We start from the raw sequence: 8,282 nt of genomic DNA on the forward strand, positions 1-8,282 counted from the left end.
ATGAACTTATATAAAGTTTTGTCTATTGTAAGAGAGAAAGAGAAGATCTATGGCTAAAAATTTTGCGGCGCATGCAATTGTAATATTGATTACTGGAGTCGTAATAATTTCTTCTGGCAATGTTAAATTCCAAAAAGTTATCGTTGCAGAATCTTCGGCTACATTTGGTAATATTAGTGATATTAAAGTCCATAAAGCCGTTGCCGAATGTGTCAAGCGATGTCAGAAACGTTATGAACATGACCAATTGAAAATGGAAATTTGTATTAAGTTGGACTGTATTGCGTTCGAATGCATTAAACACTATCCACTTGATAAAGAGAAGATCGTGGCATGCATTGACGAACTTCGTGTTCATTATTACAAGAAGTAGCAATGTAATAACGGTAAGAATGTAAGCTTTTAGTTTATATTATTAATTATATAAATACTTGATGTGTCTATTTCTCTTCTTTTTTTCTTTTAAGAGTTTGGAAAATCTCATGAATTATGGAAAACTTTTTCAAAGTATTTACCTCTATGGTATAAAATACAAGGATTGAATCATTTTCAAAATTCGTGGTACTTTGACGTATCTCCTAAAATTAAAATATACGAAATGAATATTTCAAAAGTTTATTTCAGTTTTGAATATTTTGTTTCATTGCACCAGTTTATTATAAGCTTGTTCAATTTGAAATTTTATAATGGGACGTTATTTAAGCAATTCGAAAAAGACTATGAAGCAATTCAATCTAACCTTTTATTTGGCTTATATATTGATTTTAATTACAATATTTGTTTTGTGTATGGGAAAAAAAAATTACAATCTTATTTTATTGTTTATGCTTCAATCATTCTTAAATTTAAATAATCGTCTTGTGTTTTAAAAGTTAGTTGTGATGTGAAAAGAAATGTTTGACTAGGAAGTAATCTACAATGTTGATTTTCGATACATAATACACTTGTTTATGATCTTTACTATGTTGTATCGTACTTCAATTAAGGTTTCAATAATGTAATTATAAGGGTTAAGTACAATTTTATTTTCTAAAGTATAGGTCCAAAAAATTTTTTGTTTTTAATTTTTTTTTATACAAAATCGTTCCTAAGATTTAACTTGATTTTAAAATTGTCTTTATCTTAGGGACCAAAATCGTACGGAAATGACAGTGAGAATAGAGGAAGAGGTGAATCGTAGACAATTTCTTCTTTCCTTCCCCCTTCTTCTTCTTCTTCTTTTCTCTTTTTACAGGAGTAAAAACACTTTCTTTCTTTTATTTTTTCTTATCAATTGGATTACAAAATTTCCCATAAAAATTATATTTTTTAGCTATTTTTTTTTTCAATTGCAAAATCTCTAGTTGTTTTATTTTAATAAATAAACACTTTCGAAAAAAATTTCTTAATAATAATAAAAAGGGTGGTATTGTGCTAAAAAGAAAAGGAATAAGACAAGCACTATGTTAATTTCTCAACTTTATCTTAAAAGAGTCCTTCCCCTGCGCTACGTTCAGCAAATTAAATACACGTAAAAAGAGATATATATTTGTATTTTTTTATTTTTTAGAGTTAAACAAAATAATTTTTTTTGTTATGAATAATTTGGTTCAAAATTTTAAAATTTAAGAACGATTTTAAAATTTGGTTTTAAACTTTAAAGATGATTTTGTATGAAAAAAAAAAATTAAAAAAAAATTTTGACCTATACCTTACAGACTAAAATTATACTTAACCCTAATTATAATATATCTATGAGACAATAGTAGCTAATTACAATCAAATATAACGTAAACAAACTTGAAATACTAATTTTGCAAATACAATGTTAATATTATCCTTATGAAATAAAGCGGCCTTTTAGATCTAAATTAATTTGTGAGTTTTTGATGTTATAAATTCTTTACTCTTATCTAAATTTTGAAAGAGTAATAAACTATTGAAAAAATATTTAAATTATTCGCTCATATAACATACAAAATAAGTTTATCAAAGAGAGAAAATCATGATATATTAATACTGCATGTGGCCATGATAAAATGAAATAAATATTTTAAAATTTTAGTTTAGTTCTGATTTTCTTTATTGTACTTGGATATTTTATTTTGGTCTCTATATTTTGTGAAGTTAAAGTTTGAAACACTATACTACTATAATTACCATTACGATTACGATTAGGGGAATATGGATAATAATTTCCCAATAATTTTGTTCTAATTAACCAGATAACCTCTATCTTAATTTGTCTGTGTTTGTTGTAGGTTGGCAAATTAGAATTGACATATTAATAAATCCTCCGTCGAATGGAAGAAAATATTAAATAAATTGATCAGATTAGGAAGAAATTCGTCTTGCTTATTTTTAATACTTGTAATGCTTTTATTATGATCTTTGCTTATAGTATGGTTCAATTATCATTAAGTCACATGGAAAGGTTATTATTAGTAAAAATTATTAATTCTTTTTATTTTAATTAATAATCAATAAATACATTAAATTTATATTTTTTTTTATACAAACCTTTGTAATCGACAATCTTAACATATACGCTCTTAAGTCACATATTAATTAAATGCTGATTTAATTGGTACAAACTCGAACTTTTTTTAAATAAATAAAATAAATATTTTAATTATTGAAATATATATTTTGGAGTATTTTTATCAAAAAGCATCACATTATTTATTTTATTTACAGTATAAACAAAATAAGTTAATATATATCTTTTTTATGCTATAAACGAGATAAAGCTAAAAATAAATGTAATCTATATCTCGTTTACAGTGTAAACGAGATACGTGTTAACTTATTTTGTTTATACTGTAAACGTGATAAGAGGGTAATTATAATATGTATAGTGTAAATGAGATACGTAAGACAAATTTCAAGCAGTTATAAAAGAATATGCAACCTTTTGTATCCTCCACAAGTATTTCACTACTTCTTTGCTACTTATTCCTTTCGAAAATAAGCCAAAATATCTAGTAGTAGTGGTTTCTTGGTTGTTAGTGTGTATCCCAATTGCCGTATGAAAAATAGTGATAATGGGATAACATTTGAGTGTGAGAATCCCATTCTGTTGCATACCCGGCCAGTACGCTCATTGTTGGAACTGAAGAGTCTGATATTGGGTAGCGTCGGTGGTAATGGGAGAAAAGAGATCAGAAGGGTGGGGTATAGGTTGCTAGCACTGATGAAAAACAGAATTTTTCAGTTCTGCCTGTTTTGGCTCCATGGCAAGGAGCATGTGCGCCTGATGTTTGACGACCATAGGAGAATCATGGTGGATCAAGTGATGGAGCTTTTTGCGGAGGTTGGCAACATCGGGGGTGGTGGATCTAGCTCGTCAAACTTCATCCAAGATGACCCATCTCTTACACCACCATCGATTCATGTTGCCAGTCTAGTGGAAGACATGGAGGTCGACAGTGAGGACTCTGATGAGGAGTATGTTGCAGATAGCAACGAGAGCGGTTCCTCTGAGGATGATGATGAGGAAGAGTTTGTACCAGAGACCCTGGTTAAGGCATCACATAGGTATCTTTTGCCTCCTCCGCATCCAATTCCGGCCTTGTCATCTGTACCCAATCACTATGGTACGTTGGATCTGGACGTGATGCATGAGAAGAACTTATTTTCCAACACGGGTGAGGAAGATTACAACTTGGACGGTGGTGTAGAGTTTAGGATTGGCCACAGATTCAAAACAGAGATGTAGTAATGCAGGGTGTTAAGAATTACAGCATTTGCAGAAGTGCTGAATATCGAATAGTGGAGTCGAATTGATTAAAATGCCATGTGCGTTGCCGACAACATGCAGCAGGCTGCCCTTGGAGTCTCCGTGTTGCTCTCTGACAGAAACTCAGATACTGCTAAGTTAAGGATTCATTGTGTTCAATGTTGTCAATTGTCCTTATTATGCTTGTTGAACTTGTTTACCTGTTTACCACTATTGTCCTATTTCGCTAGGGAGGTGGGTAGGGTGGGAGGAGCGCACACGTGTTTATCACCCACAATGTCGTAGAACCATCGACAGTTGGACAATAGTCTCATCTACCGTGTCATCCTCTTGTTGATACAATCAAACCCGTCCGTTAGTATCACTTCAAATCCTCTTACAGAAAGGTCTGGATGGCAAAGCAACAGGCATCGCACAGATATACAGTGATTGAGAGGAGTCTTACAATAAGGTATTAAGGTTGCTGCAATTATTGCAGAGTTGTTGTCCGGGAATGATGTGTGAGATCAGCGTTGCACCGTACTATGATGGCCACCTCATGGTGCGTGACTACAGCATGTCTGATAAGGTATTTTGTGCTTTCCCTCCCTGCGTCGAAGCTTTCAAGCATTGCAAGCTATTTGTCTCCGTCGATAGTATGCATCTATATGGAAATATGGTGGTGTTCTCCTTATTGCAGTTACACAAGATGGTAACAGCAATATCCTTCCTATAGCCTTTGCAATTATTGAGTCATCCAGTAGTGGGAGCCACCGGAATAGGCAATGCTATGCCTGAAGTGACAGGGAACAATCCTCCTAACCCTGTAGACTTCGTGGCCACTCTAGGAAATATGGCCGCAGCGATGCAAGCGACAGCCGAAGCCCTGGGAAACCAAATAAATAATGGTAACAATGGCAACAACAGCGATAATTGTCCTATGACGCTCTCCTCTTTCCTGAAGGTTCATCCTCCGACCTTCAAAGGAACTTCGAACCCCACCGATGCAGATAACTGGATACAAGCTATTGAGCAAGCATTACAGGCTCAGCAGGTTCCTGATGAGCAGTGGGTTGAGTTTGGAACCTACCAGCTGCAAGGTGAAGCTCAGCATTGGTGGCAGGGTATAAGGCGCATTTGGCAGCCTGATGGAGTTGTGATCTCTTGGGAGTTGTTCTGAGAAGAATTCTATAAGAAATGCTTTCCCATCTCATTAAGAAATGCCAAGGAACTTGAACTGCTTTAGCTAAAACAGGGCCAGATGACTATTACTGAGTACACCAGCAGATTTGAGGAACTGTGCTATTTTCACACATTTTTCAAGGAGCTCCTGAGAACTTTGCTGAGTGGAAGTGTATCAAATATGAGGGAGGTCTTCGGAAAGATATTCAGAGCTTCGTAGCACCTATGGAGATCTGAACCTTCTCTGAACTGGTAAACAAAGCCAGAGTTGCTGAAGAATGTCTGAGAAAGGCGGCATTGGACAAGAATGACCACCGAAGCTCTGTTAGGGAAGATCATGGAAGAAATCTTGCGCCTAGGGGTCAAGATTTCAAACGAGGCGGCAATATTCCATAATAACATCGAGGCCAGAATAGTTTCCAGAGGTTCAATAATAACAATAACCAGGGAAGAGGACGCGGAAAACAGGCTCAGTTACCGCATGATGACTTGACTTGCAGGAGGTGTGGAAGGTACTATCCAAACACTCCGTGTAGGGCCGGCTGGGATGTCTGTTATTATTGTGGAAGAGCCGGGCATATGTCCTGGAATTGGCCAGAAAAGAAGAGTCAGGATGCTAGGAGAGCTCCGCAGGCGGGACGAGTGTACACTATGATGGCGGATGGAGCTGAAGGCACATATGCTCCGATTAGAGGCAATGATGGACTATTAATTAAAATTTTGACTGCTTTGCATGATAATGACCTGTAATACTTGTCAAAAACCACCACCGGGCTGTGTGGATTGTAACTTCCAAGGGAATGATTGAAAGATGATTTTTAGTTATGAAGACAAAACGGTATTTAGTTGAATTTGAGGGAGTGACTAGGTTCTTGAAGAATAATAACTAAGGTTATGTAGTTAAAGAGGACTGGAAGAGTAAGCATACAACGTGAGTCATAGGTTAGGGATCGAGAGTGTTGAGAGTGGTGCGACGACACTACTAGAATTGATGGAACTCAGAAGCTTGAAGGATTATAAAATTGAGCACGAAACCCGTTCAATTGAGTGTTCCCGGTATGAAATATCAATTGGACCAGAGAGTGCGTTAATGAATTCTTCCGAGCTGACCTAGCCTTCTTTTGTAGCTTACAATAGAATTCTAACCTGAACTTCTTCTTAAATAATGAATGGATCAACTCTTAATTCTATGCCTGACTTGCACGAATCTTGATCCTTCTAAATGAATCCGACTTTGTCTTGTCATAATAACGTAAAATCGTGAATCTTAAGAACTTGCCGCAAGTGGAATTGCTCTCTTTCGTGAAACTGGTAATCCGTTGACATCAGCTAAGGTTTATATAATTTGGTGCGTTATATCTTCTCCTCAACCAGCTTGAATTTCAATTCCTCTCTGAGAGTACACCTTAACTCCTTCTTGTATATCCTGTTAATCTCTAAAACTTGTTGTACCCACCATATGGAGCATCCCTTTATTCTACAACAAATGCTGTTTCAGTAATTCAATTACTTATGGGATGTATTGCTCCGTTTATAATGTTAATACAGAATAAGAATTGGAATGGGAAAACACACCTAAGAACTTGAACCCGAGCAGAAAAATGAACAATGCGCTCATCTCAGGCTACTAAACTTGAATTTTGGGGGCAAAATTCCTAATTAGGTGGGTAGGATGTTAAACCCCGCTAAAATCGGTAAATAATTAGTCAATAAATTAAATTTTAATTAGAAAAATTAAAAATAAAAAACTAATATCAAAATAGGATAGAGCTCTTCAAAACGAGAATTTTGACACCAATTTCAAAAAATTTGACCCAAAATTAAACCGAACGGGCCGAACCAATCGAACCAGACCCGAACCGGGCTGTGAGCCCAACCGGACCCATTATTTAAATGAGCTTCAGCTCATCACTTCCCTTCCACTCTTCATTACGTTTCCAGCAGCCATGAAAAGGGGAAGGTAAGCTCAAAACCTAACTCCCACTTTCATCCACCATAACTTCTTCATCCGAGCTCCGATTGCCACACCGTTTGTGGCCACGCAACCGCAGTGATGAGCTCTACAAAGGCCAGTCTTTTCAAGGTGAGAAAATCAAAATCCCAGCTCCTACTCTCTCTTTTTCAATTTGTGAATATTAAGGTTTTTGGGTGTTAAGATTTTGAATAAATTGATGTTATAGGATCAAATTGAGTTGAGGAATGATTGGGCTTTGGTTCGATTGAGGCACATACAAGGTAAGGTTCATAAACCCTAGCCAATTTCGGTTCTAGTATGTTAAATATGAATTTTGAGCATGTATGGTGATATATGTGAAATTAGGTGTATAAGTGTATATGTTGGAGGCTTGGTGGTAATTGGAGCTAAGATTTTGGTTGGTTTCTCAAAGCTTGAGGGGCTGTGTTGTGACTTGTGAGGCTGCTTTGAGCAAAATATAGTGATCGGCCAAGGTATGGTTTAGGTTTCGCGCGTTTAATATATAAGGTGGTGTGAAAACTTAGGCTAGAAGAACTATAGGATAAGTTGAAATGGTTTTATGTATTGAATGATTAGTTTTGTGAGTTGATGATGTTGTTGGTATATGTTAGTGAGATTTTGTGGTTATGGTTTGTTGATTGGCTAATAATGATTTATGGGTGGTTATCAATGAATTGAGAAAATGAGTTAATAAATTTTAATATGGTAGCTTGTGGTTGGAAGGGTGGAATTTTGAATAATGTATGAGTTTTGTGAATTGGTGTGAGTATTAATGTGTTAATAGATAGTATTAATGAAATGGAGCTTGATATGTTATAAATGTGCAGGTTTCATGGGTAACGGTTAGAATTATGGGTAATGGGTAATTGTTAGATGCAATTTCTAGTTGATGGTGATGAGTTAGTAAGGTTGATGTTGCTGAAATTCTGTTGATTGGTTGGTTTATTATTGTTAGAAGAAGTGTAGAATTTTAATGCTTTAAAGTGTGCTTGTATGATATAGATCATGGTAATTTCTGATAGGTACATGGAACTGAGATTTTGGAGTAGGATTATGATATAATTAAAGTAGATATGGTGATGAATGAGAGGAATGGTGGATTAGTATAAGTTGGAAACCTAGAGGACTAAATTTGGTTAGTGAAATTGAGGAGTCTTGCTGCAGAAATTCTTAATCTGTTTAGACAGCAACTTAAAACGAAATCTGGGAATAATCTGGACATGATTTTCAAAATAATCTATTTTTTTAACAAATTTCTATAAGTCAAGATTATTCCAGAAAAATTTTAGGGAATTTGTCCAAGTGGTTTGGAAGATATGCTTTTTTGAAGTTTAGTGGTTGCAGCAGATTTTTCTGGTTTTCTGGTTCTGTAGTACCAATTTCCAGACACTACAACTTTGGATTTAAATGGAATTTTGAGTTACTTCT

At 35.1% G+C, this 8,282-nt stretch overlaps 1 long non-coding RNA gene across 1 annotated transcript; it reads left to right on the forward strand.

Annotated features, from left to right (window-relative positions):
* On the forward strand, positions 1-2,446 carry LOC112735934 (uncharacterized). The gene is made up of 2 exons (XR_003168630.2): positions 1-386; positions 2,241-2,446. It is a non-coding gene; the product is annotated as an uncharacterized lncRNA (long non-coding RNA).
* Positions 2,447-8,282: the final 5,836 nt, after the last annotated feature.

This window comes from Arachis hypogaea, chromosome 13, assembly GCF_003086295.3.
Source record: "Arachis hypogaea cultivar Tifrunner chromosome 13, arahy.Tifrunner.gnm2.J5K5, whole genome shotgun sequence".
Classification (NCBI taxonomy): Eukaryota; Viridiplantae; Streptophyta; class Magnoliopsida; order Fabales; family Fabaceae; genus Arachis; species Arachis hypogaea.